At 45.9% G+C, this 23,567-nt stretch overlaps 1 long non-coding RNA gene across 2 annotated transcripts in view; it reads right to left on the reverse strand.

Moving 5' to 3' along the window:
• LOC147725989 (uncharacterized) overlaps positions 1-23,567 on the reverse strand; it is a 184,040-nt gene that overhangs the window by 65,131 nt on the left and 95,342 nt on the right. Inside the window, exon 2 of one of the 2 annotated variants that reach the window (XR_015309256.1) lies at positions 1,408-1,532. This is a non-coding gene — a long non-coding RNA (uncharacterized LOC147725989). Of the gene's footprint in view, positions 1-1,394; positions 1,533-23,567 lie in introns of both variants that reach the window. The other variant, XR_015309255.1, reaches the window with a different exon arrangement.

Below are 23,567 nucleotides of genomic sequence, written 5' to 3' on the forward strand. Positions count from 1 at the left end.
AAAAGAAAGAACTGCTGTACAAATCTGGGATCTCCAGTTACACTCACTGATCCCCTGAGATGTATAGTTTCTGAGCTAGGTTCTGACAGGAGTATCAAGTGTAGACTTTTGTGAATTAGACAGATAATTCTGAAAAGGCATGTCAACTTTATTATATTATCCTTACCCAGGAAACAGACAATACTGTACACTTCTCTTTGTTCCATTAATTATTTTTTTGTGAATTAAACACATCAGTTATTCTTGGAAGTTCTTCTTTTTGACATCAATAGGTAAAATATTAAAAAATCACAAGAGCAAATGTCCAGCGCTCAATGCTAACAGTGAGTCAGATTCCATACACTCCCATGTGTTGATGATAAACATACCGAGGAAGAGAAAAAAGTAGAGTATTAGGCCAGAATCATACAGCTACCTGGTCCTACAGGCGAAACACTCCAAAATTGAGCAACGAGAGAACATAATCTTATCATCCAATACTTGCTAGGGCACAAAGGCCAAGTTATTTGAATTATATTTTCTTGCATTACATATGTAAATTGTTTTAACCTTTAAAAAACCTATCGCCAATGATTGTGCAAGAAAAAAGCCCTTTGATTGGAACCATAAGAATATTGAGGTAGTTGCAGTAGAGATGAATTGCCGAATGGTCGTGGCTGTTAAAAGCGGCCTGTGAGCCAGGCCGCAGACACCTGGGAGACCGCGCCAGCGAGATGTTCCATGGGAAAGGGGCGAAGAATGCCCAACACATTTTGGTGTACTCTCGAATGACCATGAATGAATGGTCTGTTCTGCCCCGGCTTCTCAAATGTACCTATGTGTGAAAAGGAGAAAGGGACACCAGCTTCAAGCTACTTCATACACATGCTAATCATGAAGCGCCTTCCACTAAGGGAGTGTAGCGGCTTTCATAGGGTGGTTCTCTCTATGGGTTACTTTTCAGTCCCTGGGCCACTCTGCTTTTTATCAAATCAAACTGTGAGTTATGGTATAGGTTCTTAAAAGTTGTGAAGAGAAGGTCAGCCTTCAATTGTAGGGTGGGGACCGAGGAGAAGTGTCAAGTACTTAACCAGGGAACAAAAGTGAAGAGGTTAGGTGGGTGCTTGGTTTCGATCAAAACAAAAGGGAACAATGAAGACACAAGATCACTACTTTAGCAAAACGAAACTCTAGCTAGGAGAGAAGCTGAACATTCTTAGTACAAAATGTAATCTAAAAAAACTAATTCTGCGAAAAATATTCGGAGCCCATAAAAGGCGCAACAATCTGAGCATAAATTGTCTGAATGAAGACCAACGTGGAGGCTAATAATTGACATTGCCGTTACTACATAAAGATGCATGAATGCATACAAAACGTTTCCAACAGTGTAAAGGTAGAAGCATAAAGAATACCCTGTGTGTTTACATGTGAGAGTGGAGGCTACACGCGTCAGCTACTGTCCGATGTCTGGCACTGGTTAGTCACTTACTTGAGAAGACTATGGGCTTTGACAACTGGGTCTTCGCTTTCCTGGGAAGTCTTGATTGCTCCTATATTCAAGATAATATGTTAATTGATATTAATAATACAACCGTCTTAAATGAGATGTCTGAGCACTTACGAATACAATGCACAAAATACATACATATCATCAAACACTTGGTTATGCAAAACTGATGGGAATATCAAGTTTTCTATCAGAGAACAGATAAAACAGCTGACATGTTAGACGCTGCAGTAGAATGTTTGCATTAAACAGCATCTTGAATGGCAGATTATGATCTGCCTTGTAGTAAAACCTGTGCCATCGGTCGGCAGGAAAGTTCTGTGAGTCTGCAATTCACTGGTCCTAATACTGGCAGGACCCATTCAGACATTCATCCGTCTGAGGTCAGATGTTCCTTGAGGTAGGAAACAAGTAAACAAAACGATTGCATTGACAAAAAGGTAATTCTGTCACTGCAGTGACAGATTTTTAGACAATAGTCATCATTACAACTGTGGTTATCTGGTTTCAGTCAGGTAAACTTACCCATCTTGATGATGATAAAAGTTGCCCATTGGCACCACTTTCCCCATCCTATATTGGTATTAACAGATTGATCGGGCATCACTCACCTTCCCTGCCGAGCACCACAAAGGGACAGAAAGAGACTGCAGACAGTGCTGAAGCCTATTTCACATCTGCGGAACAGAGGAGCCCATTAGGATGGTGGGCAGATCGCCACCGCCCGTATGGCGGTGGCGATCTGCCTGCCATTCCCCACCGCCGGCCTAACATTCCCCCCCCCCCGCCATATTACAATGGCGGTGGGGACCCAGGAGGATGGAAAGACCGTCCACCGGTTTTCCGCCGGTAGGCAATCCGCTCTATTCCCTACCGGGTGGAAAAGGCCAGCAATATGGTGGTGGTGCCTGCACGGCACCGTCATCCATATTAGGATGATGACGGTGAACCGCCTTTCCATGGCGGACACTCTGCCATGGAAGTGCATGTGGTATTTTCTTTGGGGGCCCGTTGCGGGCCCCCGGGGGTGCTTGTTCTTGGGGGGGTACCGATGGTACCCCGACATTTGCATGCACAAGGTAGCAGGCACCGCACGGTGCCTGTCACCTTGTGCATGCAAATGAGCATTGTGCATTCCCAGCATTGTGGCGAGCAGTGTTGTGAGCACTGCCCGCCACAATGCTGGGAATGGGGTATGCCACCGCCACAGTGGCAGTGTCATCCTAATTGCAGGTGCTGTACCGCCGCACCCCTGGCGGACGGTCCCGATTACCGCTACGGTGGCGGGCGGGCTATGTCCACCCACCATCGTAATTGGGCCCTAAGATCTATGGCGGCAGAGCTGATGGGAACCCCTCACCACTTTACTCCGTAAGCCCCCGCACTCACCTCCAGAATGTTCCATCATGTATCAAACTTATGGTTAGATCTGGTTGGATGGTTTAATGGAGTTAATTAACGACAACCAACATGGCGTGAAGAATACACAGTAGGCTATAGAAAGATATAAACCAATCACTTCCTTGCAATCATTCAATTATACTTTATTCCAATACAAGTTGTGTTCATAAAAGTGCAATACTTAAAAATTAAATACATACAATACATAGTGAGAAATATGGAAAACACAATACATATATAAAAACATACAAATAATTAACCCTTTGCAAGAGGCGCGAATTTTCGCGCTGTGCGGCATTTTAATTAGTGGGCAGGATTCGGACGGCCAGGGGGCACACGCCCAGCATGACGGCTCCCGACCGTCACAAGCATGCAAAGGGTTAAAATACACTCCCCCGTTAAAAGTACATGTAATACAAAGTCCAGAGTTAAAACTATTCAACAAGCACATACAGTATTCAAAATACGACAAGCTCTTACGGCTACTTTTTAAAAAAAAGCACCCAAATGGGTAGTTACCTCCTCATCAGCCAGATAAAAGACCAAATGTAATGCATCTCTCCAGTTATTAATACCTCATTTTCTTCAAAAAGGGATCAGAAAATGCTTTGAATGCATAACGTAGAATCTTCAAAAAAACGTGAAATATAGCATTGTTTGCCCTGAGCTTTGATCACAGGGGCATGGCTAAGGCGCAAAATCAGAATTAAAACTCAGTGGAAACACAATTGGCATTTCACAATGCCAGCCCTGTAACAGAACAGAAGGCCAGGTTCACTTCCTTTCTAGATGCCTTAAACCAGGCTTCTCCAGTGAGTACCTTGTGAGCTAGTGGTAGCTTACCAGCCACCTGTAAGTAGCCCTCCTGTGTGCAGCCCAGCCTACTAAATTAGAAGCTTTTGCTATGGTAAATTATTATATGTACACCAAAATTGAAAAGAGTGTATTCGAGATGAAAATGCATGTATTTTCAGAACGCATAAGCTGATATGTTGAGATAAATGACAGACTTTGTAGAATATATTAAAAAACGATATTTAAGTGATAAATCATGCAGCATCAGAGAGACTTCTGACTCATGACCTTGGTACCAGGGGTATTACAGCTATGGCTGTCATGTATTACCTATGTAGAGGCCTTCCAAATTGAGAACGCCTTTTTAGGTTTCGCCTGGCGAACAGCTGCGCAGCAGCGTTTCGCGCAGGCGAAATCTTTTGAGAACAATCTGGGGTTTGTTCCGCCTCTCTGTTCCATTGGCTAGCTCCATAAATGGAGGCTAGCCATTGGAACAGAGATGCATCACTCATTCCCCGAGCAGATTTGTGGGCGTTCCGGCGATTTTTACTCATCCCGCCCATTTTCGTGCGTCATGCGGAGGTGGTTTTTTTTTTCGTATCGGCATGTTGGTTTCATTTCCGACGTGTGCCTTGCAGGGGTGGGCTGCGCGATTTCACTTTCCAAGAGTTGCTAGCAGGTAAGCAGCATATTTTACTAATTTTTTTATCCCGTTCCCGCCCCCCTCCCGCTGTCCGTGAGCCCGTTCCTGCCCCCCCTCCCGCTGTCCGTGTGCCCGTTCCGCCCCCCCCTCCCGCTGTCCGTGTGCCCGTTCCAGCCCCCCCTCCCGCTGTCTGTGTGCCCGTTCCCGCCGCAGAGCAGACTAGACTGACCAATGTGGTTGTCTTGTATGAAACTAAAGTTGGGGATGCCTCGGAAGGAAGATCTTGTGTCTCAGCAGCTGGACACCAGTGGATGTCGCTTCTGAGTTCATCGACCGAGACTTAATACCCATGCAGTTGAGACCTTTAGCAATGTTTTTTTTATTAATTAATTTATTAATAAACTGCATGATTACTTAAAATCTTTACAGTATAAGGTAAAAAAAAAGTTTAAAAGAAACTTGATGAGCGTTCCGTCCCCGCCCCCACGTGTCCCATCCACTCATAGAAGTAAATATCACTTTAAGTTAAAATACTAACATATTGGTACTGTTTAGTTGACCAATACAGAGTTCTTATAAAAGGAGTAGAGTGTGGGTTGCACCAATGTTTCCCAACTGATTAGGGGAGGAACATGAAAGTTCGGTAAAATCAATTCATGCACCATGGGCGGTTGACGATAGATGAATTCCTCGTGCAGCTTAAAACCAGCCCAGGTTAAATGACTGGGGCCGAAGGATTCCAGTTACTTTGCAGACACTACCGTTAATTGGGAGTCGAGTGCCATTTTTACCTGGTGTATGAATTTCCCAACTCTGGCTATCAAGCAGGTTGTGGAGACTGAGAGGCACCAGTCCGAAGCCTCTCTACAAGTTCTATAGTCCGTGTTCCGTAAAATCGGAAGCAACAAACGATGGCGGCCATTGGCCAACTTTGTGCAACAAGTGTAGCCAGGATTCTCTGTGGTAGTTGCATAGACGACAGGCTATGGTGCCATCCATACGGGCCCATTTGGGGTTGAAGCCCACGATCCTGAGGGCCAAAAGGCGAAATTCCAGAATTTTCTTTCTCGTATAAGTGGATACTGGGTCTTGCAGGTAAGGTTGGGGTTTACCTGGAATATATGATTTGTCCAGGGCCTGAGTTAGTGGATTTTGCCGCAGAGATGCAAGGTCCAGACCAAAAGAAATGATCTTGACTTGGCGCTTAACAGCTTGAGCCCAGACTAAAAATGGAATTTCATGCAGGGGCAAACTCCTTCTCTCGATTTTCAATGCTTCAATAGCTTGTTCTAGCTTTGAGTGCCAGGGAGAGCCCACCTCATCAAAGATTGATTTTAGGGAGTGCTTTAGAATATGTTCTGGCGCTTTCAATACTCTAATGTAGAATTTTAACAGGTCCCCCAGTAATGCCAGCTCTGGGCGCTTAAGGCCTATTTCTAGCCTTAATCTGTTGTTCCTTGCATATCTGGCAGCCTGTAACACCATCTTATAGGCTTTCGCCTGGGCCGCGTTGACCACTTTGTCAAATGCACCCGGGTGGGCTATATGCCCATACGAGATGGCCGGGATCAGTTTTGCCCTGAGCACTGTCAACATTGGTTCTGCTGAGGGACTGTCCAAGCGATGACTTAGGCGTCTTAACGACAGAATGGTTTTGTCAGTTTTAGGTTTGAGCTCCTTCAGGGGTTTAACTGCAGAGGCAATCTCAGAGACCCAGGTGCCCAGATAGTTATAGGAAGGGGCAGTGAGAATACGGTGCTCCCCCAGAGTCCATGAAGCTTTTTTTTGGTGGGGGGGTATTTGCCAAAAATTACGATTTTAGTCTTGGACATGTTGATCCGTAAGTCATTTGCCTTATTATATGAGGCCAAGCTACTTAAGGCTCTTTGGAGCCCCGCCCTAGTGTAGTCCATGATCACTGTGTCATCTGCATACTGGAGCGTTCCCAAGACGAGCTTCCCCAATTTTTGGGGTGCTAAGTTGGCATCTTTCAGAGCTGTCCCCATGTCCGCTGTATACAAGTTGAAAAGCATGGGGGCCAAGACGCACCCCTGCTTAAGGCCAGAATTGGTGTCAATTCTAGCAGTTGTTATTGTAGGACTTAGCTTCACCTTGACCCAGGTACCCTCATAGAGCGCTTTTATGGCTTTTAGCAGAGCCTGTGGTAGCCCCCATGAATCAAGTTTTGCCCAGAGCCGGCCCCTGTTCACTCGGTCAAAGGCTGTGGAGTAGTCTATGAAACAGCAGAACAGGGGCGGTTTGTTCCTCGTATTGGCCTTCTTCGCAGGGTAGGAAAGCGCTAAGATGTTATCGAGGGTGGAGCTATGAGCCCTAAAGCCGGTCTGTGTGGGCGGAAGAATGTCGTTCTTGTCTACCCAGTCCTCCAGATCACTGAGAAGAAGGCGGGCATGTATCTTTGCTTCTACGTCGAGGAGAGCTATAAGCCTGTAATTGGCCGGGTTCGTGTGGTCCCCCTTTTTATGGATGGGGAATAAAATAGAACCTTTCCAAGAGGATGGCAAAATTGCAGTGGCAAAAGAATGGTTGAATAAAGGGGTAAGTCTAGATGCAAAAAAGGCTGAGGCAGTTTTCAGAACCTGGGCCGGAATCCCATTTGGGCCTGGAGCGCCGCCAGTTCTAATGGACTTGATGCACTTGAGTACCTCCACCTCTGTGAACGTTCCGGGGCAGGTCGAATTTAAGCCTTCTGTCGTGGAACTTTCGGGTTTGATCATTTCCGCCGCCACCTTGGACCACGCAAGGCTTCCTGCAGTGGGCCGATTTGACTCACAGGTGTACAGCCCCTTGGCATACTGTTCCCACACTTTCCCTGCGACACTGTTTTCCTTTTGCGCTCCTCTGGGGGTCAGACTGTTAATAAAACGCCAAAGCTTGCTGTTGTCATTTCCTTTATTTAAGGAGAACACAGTCAACCAACTCTGTTCGGTCTGCAGTTTTTTGTGGACCCAGACTTTCTTTTTATAGTCCGTTCACAAAGCAGCAATGGAGGGTCTCCCTGACAAATGAGTGCCTTTCTTTTGTGCCCTGATTGCCTTATTAAGTGCACGCTTGCTCTGAGAAAGGCACCACGATTTTGCGCGATGAGGCCCAGAATGGAATTGGCAACTTCTTAAATGGTGGTTATTGCCCAGACATTCCAATAAGTCGGAGGTCCGAGTTTCCCAGAGGTAGATGATGTTCTTGAGGTTCCGTGACGATTTGAACCCGTGTTTTCAACATTGTCGTAAACTCACAATTTTGGTACCAGTGAACCGCAAATGATCCATTTAGTATATCCTGGTGTTTTCGCTATGCTACGAGCAAGAGCACTCCTGTTATAACCATATTTCTGATTCACCCATGGCGTCCATTTTAGATTATGGCATCCATCTTGTATTCTTGCCCTCACATAGTCAATGGACACACAGTGACCTCTGATCAATTCATTTCACTTAAGGACACGTAGGCTTTAGCCGGCGATTCACCTTGCTAGTGACACGTGCACCTTAGGACAGAAACGCTGTGGCCGCATGACTCGGCAAAAGCTGCCTCCTCTGCCTGAGGCCAGTCCTGCTATACTGGTTCTCGTGTTCGTTGGCCTGATCATGATTAGGCGGCCGAAGCTGGTAGCCTTGCCCATTTATGACCCACAAACATCTCTTATCCTGTTTTTCTATCTTCTGCACCTGGCCCTGCTCCTTTCCTTCTGGGCTTTTATTAGGGGGAGGTAACGAAATTTACGATGAGGCGGTCCGGTTCTTGAATGAAAAGATGCCATGGGATTATGATTGAACAGTGGGAACCTCTCATTCGTAATGTTTTGACATCAGATATTGTTGACGATTCCTGTGTAACGCCAAATATTTATTGTTTAGGACATAAAGGTTAAGAAACGCACTAGTATGTGGAGAATGTTGCCCCCAGCTAAAAAAACTGTATTTAAGGAGCAACCAACTTTGTGCAAATCGAACAGGCTCCTAGAATCTGCCCGTGTGTAGTTTCTGTGACTTCTGTGTCCCTGCAGTAATAAACCTTTGGTCTTTGACGCCACCATCGAGAAGCCCGTGTTTCTGTTTATTTGTGCACCGAGACAGGTAGAACTCAGGGGTCTTCGGGTGTTGTCCCTGACACCTCTGGACCTTAATAAAAGTCCAGAACTCCAATTGGCGCCCAACGTGGGGCGACGTCATTCGGTACCGGTCCAAAAGCCTGAAGAGTTCGAGAAGCTTCGTGTGAAGAATCCAGAGGGAGGCGCCCCACTTCATCGATCCCGGCATATCGCAAAAGTGGCCCGACGTTCTCTTCCACGAGGGTTCCCGTTCGGACGGCTGCAGTGGTCCGCTGCCTTGACTGTCGCCCTGTCTTGGACCCGAGGTGCAGACCTTAGTACGGCGAGACGAGACGGGTTTCTCCTTGGTGACGTCTTCAGTGCCTCAGTTAAGTATTAAGTGGTTGCTAGTTGTTTGGTTACTTCGTAAGGGTTTGCTCCTGTTTGGATAATCCTTAGTTCCTTGGTTTGGTTTGGTTTCGTAAGATTATCACTGGTTGTTCTAGTTACGATAATCTTTTGGTTTGGTTTGGGTATCGATACATTTGTTCACTTTGGTAGGCCTAAATTCTTAGTTTGAGTGCGCACCTTTGTTTGTGTTTGTTCTGTGTTCCGGTTTATAAAATGGTAAGTCGGAAAAACTGTATGTTGTCATGTTTTGGTTGCAACAGGGATTCCCGGTTGGAGGACTCGTGTCTGGTTCCTCCGATTGGAACTCCTCTTTATGATCTTTACTGCAAGCACGGTGTGGGTCCTATATCTTATAACGAGGTATGGATCCGTTACACGGAAAAAGATGGTGTCCTTAGTTGGCCACTACATGGTAGTTTTGAACCCGAAATTCTCGATAATTTAGAAATAAAGTTGTTTAAGAAGAAAGCCCGGCCGGCAATGTTTGATTCTTTCCGTTGTTGGCGAAAAGAATCCAAACAGAGAGAGACTAAAAAGTTAAAGAAAGAGCAAAAAGAGCAAGAGTTGACTTTAGAACTGTCTGCCAAGCAGCTGCAACTCAATGAATCTGAGAAAGCGATAGAGGTAGCCAATAGAGAGCGTAATTTAGCGATAGACAAGTGCTACCCTGCCTTGCCATCGAGTACAGCTAAGACAGTAGAGGACCCTGAAAAGGATCCCCTGTTGTCTTACTTATAGAGGTCACCTCCACCATATGCACAGGGTGCTACAGCTCCACCCTTGCCGAATGTTTTGTTACCGGTTGCTGGACAGCCTGGTATACCTGTTCCTGCTCCCCTGAATCAAGCTCCTGCACTCCCTGTGGTTAACAATATTCCTCCGGCACCCCCTCTTCCAGGGTTGCCAGCTCCTCTGCCTGTGCCTGTACCACTGATACCTGTTGTTTCACAAGCTACTTTGCCTGCTACCCCTACTATTGCTGTTTCCTCTGTCCCGACCACTACTCTACTTCAAACTTCTGCAAGCTACATGACTCCGCTTTCTGTTCGTCTGAGAATCACTGATTCTGTCTCTAATATTCTATCTCCCTTTTACAAAACTCTGATTAGGAGTCCTGCCTCTGAATCTGTTCAGAGACGTAGTCAGCTTCCTAGTGTTGAAGAACGAGGAATATTAGATTCCACTGCCCTTAGGTGGATTTCGAAAGTTGGAAGGTATAATGTACGAGATGTATTAGATACATTTATGCAATGGAATGAACCAACACAGCGCTATGTGTTTGATGTCATGTGTTCCCTTTTACGTGAGGAATGGGAGGAGAGCGATTCTGAACAAGTTCCGGATGAATTAATTCATGTTCAACAAAAATTTGCTGCAGGTATGATAGTTGGTCAGGAAGTAAAAGAAGCAATGGAACTGATTTTAGATTTTAGATTTGATCCTTCCCTCCGTTCCCCAAGAGATTTAGAGAAACGTACCACAAAAAAAGGTCGTCAATATCCTATGAGAGAAGTTCCGCCAATATGGCGCGAAGCTATACAAGCTGATGCGGCCCATGGTATTGCAGCCGCTCCGGCCCAATTCCAGAGAGTGTGGATACACATTCCATGGAAACGAGCCGAAGTGTTAGCAGTAAAACAGGCCTTGCCAGATCCGCGTAAAAATCCCGCTGGATATTACAAAGAGTTGGCCCAGACGGTTGAAGCTTGCGTAATGAATTTAGCGGACATTGACATGCTATTTGGCAATGTAGTACCGCAACCAATTTGGGCTAAAATTCGTAAAGAAAATCATCCAGTTGCCCTAGGTGGTGATTGGGCAGCTATAATAGCGGCAGATGGTCAACAAATTGGTGGTTCTAAACCTGAACCTCTAATTGCTAATTTGCCCGGTAGAATAATAGATTTAATGAAAACTCTGATGCCAGCATTGCGCGTTAACTGGGACAAATTGTCCGCATGCAGGCAGAAAAAGGACGAAAGCGTCTCCGACTTTTTCACTAGATTTGAAGAAACTTTCGTAGATCACAGTGGTCAGGATATGAGCACGGAAGGAGGCCAGAGATTATTTGTTGATAAATTTGTGCACAATCTGTTACCAGAGCTCAGTAATAAATTAAAGGATTCTGAAAGTGCGTGGGCTGTCTCTACGACTGCGCAAATACTTGCAACTGCCCAGTACTATGAAAATAGGGATAAAGAAGAGAAATAAAAGTCAGATAAGAAAACAAAAGATTTAAAAACTAAAGTCCTTTTGCAGCAGGCATATCCGCCTCGCACGAATCAGACGAACACACAGCAAGGGCCATACCAGAGGACCGACTATGGTTCTCAGAGACCGCAATACCAATGGAATCAGTGTGCTTACTGCAAAAAGGAAGGTCATTATAAGAATGAGTGTCCAGTACTAGCACAAAATAATGCTGCTGCAGCTCAGAGAGGTCGTGGTGGTTCTACGCAAAATTCTAGAGGACGAGGTGCTATGCCTCCACAAACGAATGATCGCCCTTCTAATTATTTTGATCAGCGAAATGGACAATCTGCACAACCAACTAGATCTCAACAGTATCACGTTGAGGATTACTGTGAAGTTAGTGAGGAATTTCAGCAAAATGAGTACTAGGACAGCCATGGACAAAGAGAGGGAGTAGTATCAGTTCCAGTAGATCAGAGTGGGCCTTATGTCGCAGTAGCCACATCAGGTGTAGTCGAACCGTTTCTGTTGGATACTGGTGCAGCAAAAAGTTCTATCATACATGCGAAACTCCCTGGCGCACCTTTGTCTGGCTTAACAAATGTTTCAGTAGGTTTTTCAGGCGCCCCTGTTCACAACCCCGTTTCTGGTCCTTTGTCTATTTCTGTTGGGCCTCGTCAATTGAAAGCACCCCTGATTTTGACGACTGGTTGTAATGAAAATCTGCTTGGTTTAGACTTGTTAAAACGCCTATACGCGGCTTTGTACTGTTCTCCGTCAGGAGTACAGCTTACATTGGGTAAGAGAATCATCTCCCCGATGTACTTGTCAATGGATGCGCTCCCACTGGAGCTGCGTTCTCTCCCTGATACTCTTTGGGCGACTGGTCCTAACGATGTAGGTCTTTTGGAAACTCCACCCTATGTAGTAACGTTGAAAGCAAATGTCAAATTTCCACGAATCCCACAATACAAGATCTCTAGTGAAGGTGAACGTGCGCTCTTATTGATAGTGCAAGATTTGATCAAGAAAGACGTAATAGAGGAAACTAGAGGAAATGTCTGTAACAGCCCTGTACTGCCAATTCTAAAACGCACTGATCCTTCAAAGCCTCCAGTCTACAGATTTGTAATCGACCTTAGAGAGGTTAACAAAATTGTGATCCCACAGTTTCCTGTGGTTCCAGACATTACTGCATTGTTAATGTTGATTCCCGCAACTGCCACATGGTTCTCAGTTATCGACTTAAAAAATGCCTTTTTCAGCATTCCGATAGCCGAGGAAAGCAGAGATATTTTCGGCTTCTCTCTAGGAGGCCGAAGCTTCAGGTTTAAACGTGCTCCACAAGGCTATTGTGAAAGCCCGTCCATTTACAGCCAGGCATTAAAAAGTCAGTTAGATTCTTTTGTACTTCCTCCTGGTTCTGCTTTAGTGCAATATGTCGATGATCTTCTAGTGGCTGCCGATGACAAGGAAACTTGCAAAGCAGCTACAATTTCCTTATTGCATCATTTGTCTGACTTAAATCACAAGGTGTCACCTTCCAAAATGCAATATTGTTGTCAAGAAGTGACCTACCTAGGTCATCTCTTGTCAAAGGAGGGAAGAAGGTTGACCCCAGAGAGAATAAAAGCAATTACGCAGATGAATGTCCCTAGCACACAGAGAGAAGTGCGTGCCTTTTTAGGTATTACCTCATACTGCAGGCAATGGATCCCAAATTTTTCTCTTTTGGCAAAACCATTGGTGGCCTTGACTGGAAAAGGTGTTCCGAGTCCGGTGCCATGGTCTGCCGAATGTCAGCAAAGTTTCTCTGAGTTACGAAATGCACTGTGTTCAGCTCCTGTTTTGGGTACACCTGACTACAGTAAGCCATTTACACTCTATGTTCACGAGAGAGAAGGTTGTGCATTGAGTGTTCTGACGCAACGATTTGGTGATAAACAACGTCCTTGTGCGTATTTTTCATCAACATTAGACCCGGTAGCTAGAGCGTTGCCTAGTTGCTTGAGAGCTACAGCAGCAGCTGCAGCGTCCATTCGACAGTCTGCTGGTTTGGTCATGAACAACATGCTAGTGGTCATGGTTCCACATGCCGTGGACACGCTCATGAACCGAACAAAGACACAGCACCTTACCAGTGCTAGATTATCAGGCTATGAGCTGACACTGCTAGCAAGCCATATTCAAATTAAAAGATGCAATGTATTAAATCCAGCAACATTGTTGCCGACTAGTCAGGAGTCGAGTGATTCTGAACCACATGACTGTTGCTTCAGAACTGAAGAGGAGACAAAAGGACGGATTGATCTTAAAGACACTGCATTATCAGATCCAGATGGCACGTTGTATGTCGACGGGTCTTGTTTTAAATTGGAGAATGGTGATGTAACAGCTGCCTATGCAGTAACGACTTTGAGTACGATTGTGGAGACTGCAAGAGTGAGTCAGAATTCTGCCCAAGCTGCAGAATTAATTGCATTGACTAGAGCGTGTGTTTTAGCTAAGGGAAAGAGAGTGAATGTGTTCACAGATAGTCAGTACGCGTTCGGTGTAGCGCATAGTTTTGGCCGATTGTGGAAGGAAAGGGGTTTTATTACGTCCCATGGGACTAAGATCCAGCATGGTCAGCTAGTCAATGACTTGTTGGAATCTCTAACCTTGCCAATGGAAGTTGCGATTGTGAAGTGCAGTGCTCATCGAGCAATCACGGATGATGTTGGTCGTGGAAATGCCTTTGCTGATGAGACAGCTAAACAGACAGCTAGGAATACGATGAGTGGGATGTATGTTGCAACGTCTGCAAGATGGATTACTGAATCGGGAATGTGTGAGGACACAGTGGAAAGTGTGAAAGCGATTCAGGAAGAAGCGACTGAAGAGGAAAAACTTGCATGGAAAGAGAATACGGGTAAATTGGACTCGAGTGGATGTTGGATTGATTTGTCGGAACAGCAGCGTTGGATGTTGCCTGATGCGTATGTGCTTGCGGTGGTAACGATGGCGCATGGAGCAGCGCACATCAGTTCTAAAGGGATTTGTAAGATGTTGGCTCCAGTCTGGAAGAATGATGGAATTAGTAAGTGCGCAGAAAGAGTGGTGAAAAATTGCATGATATGCCTGATGCATAATCCTGGCAAGGGAATCCCCACACCCGCTGGTCACTTCGCTCCTCCTTCTTGCCCCTTCGAAGTGATTCAGTTGGATTTCATTCACATGAATCGATGTAACAACCTTAAATACGTCCTAGTGGTAGTCTGTGCTTTTTCAAGGTGGATCGAAGCATATCCACTCAAAGACAATACTGCCTTGTCCACTGCCAAAATCCTTCTAAAAGAATACTTCCCCAGGTATGGTATGCCACGGATTGTATGGTCAGATAATGGGAGTGAATTCGTAGGGAAAGTTATGCAGAGTGTGTGTGCAGGCTTGAGTATCAAGCAAAAGTTTCACAGTGCGAATCACCCCCAGTCAGCAGGTTTAGTTGAAGGGTACAATGGCACCCTCAAGCTGAAACTGGCTAAGATACAAGCCTCCACGGGCTTGTCTTGGCCAGACGCACTACCTTTGGCCTTGTTATCCACAAGAGCGACTGTGCATTCCCGAGTAGGGCTTAGTCCCTATGAGATTGTGTTCGGTCGCCCCGCTAATGTTTGGGGGGTACCAAGACCTAGGGAGTTCAAACAACTGGAATACCCAATGCTAATTGATTACCTTTTTGACTTGACTGCTAAATTGAGTCTCATTCACCAACAGGTTTTCGATGCGTTGCCAAAGCCTCCGGAAAGTCCAGGTCATCAGCTGAAACCCGGCGATTACATTGTTATCAGGAACTTTGGACGGACCAGGAACCTTCAACCCAAGTTCGTCGGCCCGTTCCAAGTGCTGTTGGCAACAAGGACTGCTGTACGTGTGGCTGGAAGGAAGAACTGGGTCCACGCGACACATACTAAGCGTGTACCCCTTCCACTCCCTTATGATAATTGGGTGAGACAAGGAATTGGTGCCTCTGACACCGAACCGGTTCCTAGATATGTTCCTTTCAGTGATGCAGAACTGATAACTGATTCACCGAACTCTGACTCCCCTTCTGAAGCTGCTCCTTTGATCACTGAACAGAACACTGCATCAAACGAACATTTGTCCTCTGCGAACTCGAACATTGTTACTCCTGCTGAAAACAGACTGTTTCCGGATCAAACTACTCCGGGAAAATTGAGATAAAACCTACGTTCTCATTCTAAGGACAAATAAAGCAGGAAACTGCCTATTTTTATATTTTGATCTGATACATTGCCTCCAGCCAGGAAGCTTGCTGAATATTTTGTATTTCTATTGTTCTTATTACCTTGCCGTCTGGGTAGCCGTAGGGTCGTGGCTTTGTGCCTAGTTGAATCTGCGGGGGCCAGACACAAGGTCGGTCTTTCTGTTAGTTCTGGGAACTCCCAGGGCTGATAGAGGCATTTTCAACTACGTACATATCATCAGTGGTCGCGAGCGGTTGTGGAAGATGGAGCTTCCTGGGCTGCACCGAGAGAATGTAATTTATGTTCGCAGAAATAGATTATACAAGATTCTTCATAACAAATGTTTTCTGATGCAATGTGCAATTACGTTTTTGATTGTTTTAATAACGTTGGTGGGTGGAATCGTCTTTGGTATCCATTTAATTTTTGCACCAATAACAACTACAGTACCTCCCCTTGATCTTGTTTCTTCTACTGTTGCTTCTTTTTATTCCTTTCATCCGTTCCCTGAACATGAGCAAGCTTGACGCTCAGAATTCATAAATAACACTTTTGTACAGCTCTTGCATCAACACCAACTGGTAGTTAACACAACAGACTGCTGGGTATGTGGTTTGATACCACACACTATGGATAAAGGCATTCCCTACCTAGTCTTGCCTTTTAGCTATAATGGATCATGTCGGGCCTTCCAAACTGTATTTGTCTATGCTCTCGAGACCTATCCCCCGCGTCCTCCACGTTCCGCTAAGTGTAATTCCGTTGATAAAGCCTTGATAAAGGGAATAACTGACATGATTAAAGACGTCAATAACTCCCCATCTGTCCCTAGAGATGAACTACGAGTTTATATGAGTTGGAATTCTACAGAGTATAGCATTAGTTTGGGTGAAAGCAAGCGTAAGAGCTCCACTCCAGTCTGGGTCGTACCTCGCCGAGGTCAATTCTGCTTGCAGGGTAATGGGAGAAATCCAAGAGCTCGGCTAGGGAAGAGTGACTGTGTTGAAACTTACGTGTATCCGTCAAACTCTTCCCCTGCCTTCCTCACTGCTAAGGGTACCTACTTCATCTGTCAGGATAGGGCATATACATGGTTGCCTGCTGACTTTTCAGGTTCATGCTATATTGCTCGACTGTTGCCTCCGACATACACTGCTTCCCCAGATTATCACAAGACCAGAGTAGCAAGAGGTGTTTTCAGCAAAGAAGATACCGCTGGTCAGGAAGCCGGAGACTTTTTCAAAGGTTTCCTTCCGTTCTGGGGGCCTATGGCCAATAGTAGAAATCTACGTCAGCTAACACGGGTAGTTGAATCTACTATTACAGAAACTGCTGGTGCCCTTAGTAATTTAACAGCTGAGCTCCAGGCGGATCGTCTCATGACGTTACAGAACCGTATGGTTCTTGACGTAATACTTGCAGATCGAGGTGGGGTATGCAGAATGATCCAATCGAGCTGCTGTGTTTTTATCCCCAATAATGCTCCGACCGTATACAAAGCGATCTCTAAGCTACACAAGATTTCCGACTCTATTCATGTAGACAAGGGAAATTGGTCCTTAATGGAATGGCTTTGGACTCTACTATCAGCGTGGGGATGGAAGGTTCTGATGGTCGTTGGTATTATCTTAGTATTCCTATTCTCGTGCTGCCTTATTATTCAATGTGGTCCCGCTTTGTGTAGCCTCTGTGCTGCAACCTGTTTCAGAAAACAGCCTGTGTTTGGAGACAAGGTACGAGAAAGGATGATGCTGCAACAACATATCACTGACCTAATGAACATCGAGATAGACTCTGACATAGACTGAGTAATTGTCTATGTAAGGGCAAAAGGAGGGTCTGAGGTTCCGTGACGATTTGAACCCGTGTTTTCAACATTGTCGTAAACTCACAATTTTGGTACCAGTGAACCGCAAATGATCCATTTAGTATATCCTGGTGTTTTCGCTATGCTACGAGCAAGAGCACTCCTGTTATAACCATATTTCTGATTCACCCATGGCGTCCATTTTAGATTATGACATCCATCTTGTATTCTTGCCCTCACATAGTCAATGGACACACAGTGACCTCTGATCAATTCATTTCACTTAAGGACACGCAGGCTTTAGCCGGCGATTCACCTTGCTAGTGACACGTGCACCTTAGGACAGAAACGCTGTGGCCGCATGACTCGGCAAAAGCTGCCTCCTCTGCCTGAGGCCAGTCCTACTATACTGGTTCTCGTGTTCGTTGGCCTGATCATGATTAGGCGGCCGAAGCTGGTAGCCTTGCCCATTTACGACCCACAAACATCTCTTATCCTGTTTTTCTATCTTCTGCACCTGGCCCTGCTCCTTTCCTTCTGGGCTTTTATTAGGGGGAGGTAACGAAATTTACGATGAGGCGGTCCGGCTCTTGAATGAAAAGATGCCATGGGATTATGATTGAACAGTGGGAACCTCTCATTCGTAATGTTTTGACATCAGATATTGTTGACGATTCCTGTGTAACGCCAAATATTTATTGTTTAGGACATAAAGGTTAAGAAACGCACTAGTATGTGGAGAATGTTGCCCCCAGCTAAAAAAACTGTATTTAAGGAGCAACCAACTTTGTGCAAATCGAACAGGCTCCTAGAATCTGCCCATGTGTAGTTTCTGTGACTTCTGTGTCCCTGCAGTAATAAACCTTTGGTCTTTGACGCCACCATCGAGAAGCCCGTGTTTCTGTTTATTTGTGCACCGAGACAGGTAGAACTCAGGGGTCTTCGGGTGTTGTCCCTGACACCTCTGGACCTTAATAAAAGTCCAGAACTCCATTCTTAGTATGGACTGGGTTAGGTTCTTCCTCCCTTCTGGCTAGCAGGCTATGACTGAGATTGGTTGATCATTTTATTCTTTTAAGCACTTTATGATGTTCTTCCCCCATGGTGGTTCCAATAACTACTTGTAATTCTGCTTGTGCCCGCGCCAGATTGAATGTGGCGCGGAGGGGCCTATGATCGCTTTCCTCTCTGTCGTCCACTGTAAACTTGCAAAGATTGTGGGCTAACCCTTCTTTGATAAAGATGTAATCTATAGTAGAGACATTTCTAAAGGTCGGGTTGGTGATCCATTCAGGGTGGGTCTTTTTTTGTATACTGTGGGTGGAGTGCAGCTTAAAATTAGCGAGAAATTCAGTCAGTAGGGCTGACTTCTTGCTTGATGGTGCCTCCGAGATTAGACCCAGGCCTCTGTGATTGAAGTCCCCCGCGATTATTACATCTTGGTCCTCCCAATTTATTAAAAGATCTTCCAATATCGAAATTAGTGATTCCATAGCCTGGAGGGACTGATACTTAATTGGGTTGAAATAACAATTAATTAGTAGGAGGGGGCGGGAGTTTTGACCCAATAACAGCCCATTGATTAGGATGGCTTGAAGGTCAGGAGACCCTAAATTTAATTCAGTTGTGTTAATTTTGCATGCATGATTTACATAGATGGAGAGGCCCCCAGACGGACGACCAAAGATTGTCCTTTTCGTAGCTGGTTTAAAATGTTCATAAAAGTCACCAATGGCGGTCGTTGCCCTTGCCCAGGGTTCCTGAATACACAATATGTCCCCCTGTGCGAGGTATTCAGGTGTAGTTGTGTCCCTCAAGATGTTGCTCAACCCAGCAATGTTTCATGAGATAATGGTTAACTCACGAACTAAACCCCTGAGTGGGCTTTGCAAATCTCAGGGCCTCTGTGAGAATGAAGCTGCACCTGGTGTAAGCATAGGACGGTAGCGTGTAGTCAGCACGAGGCCAGAGGTGATTCAGTTCACGAGTTTCTCTATGCAAGTCCCAGCGCCCCCTCAGCCCCCGACACAATTCTACTTGGATCATTTCTACAGCGCTGGATGATCCGGAGTCAGTCACTCTGTCTCTAGCGCTGCGATCTTTCCAGTCTCCTCTCTTCCATCTCCCATCTCAGCCCTCCTTACCCCCGCACCCTTCCACCCTCCTTTTCTCCCATGGAATCTCGTGTCTTCATCTTGGCAGGCTTCCCCACCTTCACCTCTGATTCAAGGCGCTCCTCCCCCTCGTTTGTTTTGTCTGCACTTTCAGCTTTTAAGTGTTGTGTGAGGCACGGCTGCTTGCACAGAGCTGGGTGAGGGATGGGCCTACAGCACAGGGCGAGGAGCTGTGTATGGAGACGTTGGTGTCCTGATGAGCAGGGTGGTAGTGCTGTGTGAAGGGGTAATGCTGCAGGGAGAAATGTGGTGCTGTGTGAAGCAAACTTTTTGTTATCATTTCGGTGGGTTCTGCTGGGTGGAACAGTAATGCTGAGGTGAGCACATGCCAGTGCTATGAGGAGCAGTAATGCTGTTTTGAGGAGAGTGGATAGTGCTGTGTGTAACAGTTATTGTACAGGGAGCACATTGCACCATTGCTGAGCTGCGAGTGCACCGCTCAGTTCTTCCGTAAGTACGGTGTGTAGTGTCCCGTTGAGCCTTCATGCTGTAGCGCCCACGGTTCATTCTGATGTACAGCACTGCAAGTGGATACGGCAATGCCTGACAAGAGCATCCCATATTATCAAGCAGTATGCTTTCTGGAGGGAGCCTTATTGGGCAAACTGAAATCAAGATGATCGTCAAATGAAGCTTGGTCCAAGTCTGTTACTGCCAAGGAGGTCTGTGATGAGAGGGCACAGCATGCAGCCTGCCCAAACAAGGTTTTGTAGTTCACTGCACACAGCCAGAACATGCTAGGATTGCATGGTAAGATCTCTTCCTATTGTAGAAAGAGTTTACTGTGAGATCACTGTCTGCTGTCAGAACATACTAAAATTGCAGATATAAGGCCCAAACATGTCAGCACAAGATTCTGTTGTTAGTTTACTGTGTGCACCCAGAACTTGCAAGGACTGTATGGTTTGGTGGCTGCATGCCGCAAGAATGTGTGAAGATCGCGCTGGCATGGTCCAACAATGTGGCCGACTCTCACAAGAACTCAGTGGTGAGGTTATTGCATTCAGATACAGCATGCCAGTATTGAAGAGCGAGGTTGCTGCAAGCAGCTGTGGCAGGTGATGTCTGTTGAGGCGAAGTCCATACACACAAGCGGCCCACACTAGGATTGTATTGGTGGGTTACTGAATGCAGTCAGCCTACACAAGAAGTGGTTGGGGAATTGATGCAGAAGAACATGTGAAGAGTACAGAGGTGAGGTCTATTTACGCAGCTAGAACATGCAAAGCTTGCAGAAGGAGGGCCCTATATGCATCCAGGACCTGTGAGGTGGCAGAGGTGAGATCACAGCCACCCTCTGACAGATTCGGATTCGGCATCCTCATGAAGTCAGAGTACCTCAATGTTGCATGATAAGGTAATTATGCTGCCAGAACACACAAAGCTTGATTAGATGAGGGCTTTGCATGTAGTCAAAATCATGGCAGAGCTGTACTGTGACATACTGTTGGAGGATGCAAACTGAATATGGATATCTTTGTGGCTATTTCTGTGCTTGCAAGTAGCTGCCTGCACATGCAGTGACTTGATGTTGGTGCTTGTTTAAAGAGAGATGACCCCTCTCACTGCTTGGATGAGTTAGAGTGAGGGATGCGACTCAAGGGCTTCTCACACACACCCTTGTCCAATCTCATTCATCTCTCTTCCTTGGTTTTCTGTCTTTATTTTTTGTCCCTTGTTTTTGTAGTTGCTTTCCTAAAACGGATCCTTTTAGGTTTGTGTGTTGTGTCGCACATTGCCTAGTTAACTTTGCAGAAGTCAATATCTCTTTATATTAAAGTGTGCGGAGTTTGGAGGACTAGGCGACAGGGGATGTGTGTGGATCTCTTTAGAAAAACTGCTAAGTCGTGCACCATTCTGTAATGAGCCTCTCTACCGTTTTTATTATCCATTCCATGAGGGATCCCAGACGTGGTTCCTAGGGTTATTTAAAATAAGGTTTTGATGTTCTTCATGTGATAAGTCCGTTGTAAGACGCAGTCTCAAACATTTAAAACACTGCCAAAAGTTAAGCCTGTTTTGAAATATATGCATTTTATCTTTACATTTTTGCACTTTTTTTTATTTTGACCCTTTTTTACTCAGTTTCCAAGTACTTAGAAATTACCTTTTTAAGAGGTTATCTGTAATGACATGGCTGGTACTCCTCGACTACATATTCCTCTTTGCTTCAAAAGCTGCTAGTGGATGTCTAGCTTGTGCCCCGCCTGGAGAGTTGCCCGAGTGTGAAGGTGAGGTGGTGGCGCTAAGAAAAGGTTCCTGAAATGGCTCTATGTACACACGATGTATGTGTCTGCTGGCACTTTGGAGTTAGGAGTGCAGTTGTTACTTTTAGGTGTGTTGAAACTCACTGTTGAAACGCTTCCAGAGCATTGTTAATTCCGACTCTGACCAACTATATAGCGAATAAAAACGACAAGGTCCAGACTCACTTCAAACCATACATTTGGTATTGAAGACTAAGCCCTGACGAGTCGTGTTGACTCAACCGTACACGACGAAACACGTGTCGGCGAATGTAACATTCTCAAGTCTGGAGAAAATAAAACCTACGTCTTGCTGTGACAAAGAAATACACACCAAAGAATCTGCTTCTGTGCTTCTATTCCTATTTGGTCATTGTACCCTGTTTTGTCACTACATATGTAGTTGCGAGAGCATAGCTTTGTATAATTGTTTTGTCTCTTGACTTATTGGACGGTTAAGGGTGTTTGCCGTCTGCTCTACACGCACTACACAACAACATTTATTTGATCTTTACACACTGTAACGTATCAACCTAGGCAGTGCGCCCTTGTGTTCCGAATCTCCTAAAACCCCTTCTCAGCTCATATATCAGACACGTAGGTTGCAGTTGATGTTTGTCCTGTACCTTGTATCTTTGTGACGGCACACAGCAGAGGTGTGCCAGTGCAGATGATGAGCATCCGCCCCCTAGTTCCCCTGGCTGTGCTTGTTTCCCTGCAACCTGGCTGTGCTTGCTTTCCTGCCACCTGGCTGTGCTTGCTTCCCTGCCCCCTCGCTATGCTTGCTTCCATGCCCCCTCGCTGTGCTTGCTTCCCTGCCCCCTCGCTGCACTTGCTTCCCTGCCCCCTCACTCTGCTTGCTTCCCTGCACCCTCGCTGTGCTTGCTTCCCTGACCCCTCGCTGTGCTTGCTCTCCTGACTGTGTGTGTGGCTCTGGGTGGGTGTGTGTGGCTCTGGGTGGGTGTGTGTGGCTCTGGGTGGGTGTGTGTGTGGCTCTGGGTGGGTGTGTGTGGCTCTGGGTGTGTGTGTGTGTGTGTGGCTCTGTATGTGTGTGTGTGTGGCTCTGGGTGTGTGTGTGTGGCTCTGGGTGTGTGTGTGTGGCTCTGAGTGGTTGTGTGTGTGTGTGGCTCTGGGTGTGTGTGTGTGGCTCTGGGTGTGTGTGTGTGTGGCTCTGGGTGTGTGTGTGTGGCTGGCTCTGGGTGTGTGTGGCTGGCTCTGGGTGTGTGTGTGTGGCTCTGGGTGTGTGTGTGTGGCTCTGGGTGTGTGTGTGTGGTAGTAATTGCTGTCTGCTCAGCTCGTCAGTAGGGTACAATAGGTCTCACATTTGCGCGAGATTAAGCTAATGGCAATGTAAATGACAATGCCATTTATTTATGGTTTATCAAAACCAACACATAAATACAAATTTTGGCATTTACAATGCCAATAGCTCTAACTTTTCCAAAGGCGAAACCATTGCATTGTAAATGCTTGTTTTACATTACTGGTGGCACCGAGGTGATCACTGCTGGTAATCTCGTATGGGGTGGTCGCTAATATTTTGTTGTCTGATATACTCACTATTACAGTAGTAATAACAGTAGCTATGGATCGTATTCATTGATTATAAGAGTCGCTCGCATAACAGAACAGATTGGAACCCCTGCTTTAAAGCTCTTCTACTTTGTTTATTTGCAGGAGCCGCTCGCGGTGTGAGGCACAGGTGAGGTGAGGGGGACTGAGAGAAGATGGGCACCAGCCTCATTTTTCCAAAATATAGAATCCTGCTTGTACCTGCAGAGCTCAGTGCGCGCTGCTCAAAGGAAAGGGACATGACGGGACAGGCTTTGACATAGCCAGACCAAAATAATGCCATACCCAGCTTTCTTTAGATTCAAATATAAATTAGGCTCCTATGGTGCCGATGCTATCTCAGACATAAACATACATTTATTCAGATTGAACATACAGGGTTGGAATAGACAGGTGGTTCCATAACCCACGCAGAGACCAGGGAAACCCTACAGGGCAAGGTTGTGAGTAGTTTAGTTTGTGCACATCCTCTGGCATTGCCACCCTGCCATAATAGGCACAATGGCCCATTCCAATTGGCATCTGCCAACTCTTATGTGAG

The sequence above is a fragment of the Lissotriton vulgaris genome, chromosome 3_1 (genome assembly GCF_964263255.1).
Source record: "Lissotriton vulgaris chromosome 3_1, aLisVul1.2, whole genome shotgun sequence".
In the NCBI taxonomy this organism is placed as follows: Eukaryota; Metazoa; Chordata; class Amphibia; order Caudata; family Salamandridae; genus Lissotriton; species Lissotriton vulgaris.